Raw genomic sequence first — 851 nt, 5'->3', positions numbered from 1 at the left:
AAAATTATTAAAATAGACCTTGTAGTTAGAGCTGAGGACTCTCTTGAGTATGGCTATGCAATTTTCGAGCAGAGGGCTAAAAATAGGGCTAGGGCTATAGAGGATAAGAGACTTGGGATGTACCCTTGGTGATTCAACTCGGAGCTGCTCCCTCCTAGAGGAGGGTTATTGTTGGTGGCTGATCCCAGGCTGGCCTCCTCCTCCTCTCCCAGTATGAAGTTGGTTACCTCTTCTGTGGTGACAGTTCCCAGTAACCTCGGTGAGGAGGGAGCCGGCTCCATGGAGCTCAGGGGAGGACATGGGGACGATTTGACATCCAACTAAGCTACAGAGACTCAAAACAACCACAAAGAGACACAATATGAATACAAAGAGACATAAAGTGACTTCAAAGAGACACAAGACAACTACATAGAGACACAATATGAATACAAAGAGACATAAAGTGACTTCAAAGAGACAAGACAACTACATAGAGACACAATATGAATACAAAGAGACATAAAGTGACTTCAAAGAGACAAGACAACTACATAGAGACACAATATGAATACAAAGAGACATAAAGTGACTTCAAAGAGACACAAGACAACAACACAAAGAGGCTGAACAACGATAAAGTCTGAGTGTCCTGGATGTAGGAGACGTGGTTACATGTCTCTGTCCAGAGGCCCATTGTCTCATAATCCACCTATATGCCCATCAGCTACAGCTCTTATCAATACCTCCAAATAACACACACATACAACAGTTCATACGATAGAATAATTATTATTAATTATTGTTCGCCCAAACAGCTCAAAACCCAAAATATGAAATTTACTCTCACAGCGTAAAAACAATAAATAATC

This window comes from Anarhichas minor, unplaced genomic scaffold, assembly GCF_050575085.1.
Source record: "Anarhichas minor isolate MPS153535 unplaced genomic scaffold, ASM5057508v1 ptg000047l, whole genome shotgun sequence".
NCBI classification, from domain to species: domain Eukaryota; kingdom Metazoa; phylum Chordata; class Actinopteri; order Perciformes; family Anarhichadidae; genus Anarhichas; species Anarhichas minor.
The sequence above is the reverse complement of the archived record's forward strand: the minus strand, read 5'-3'. Positions refer to the sequence as shown.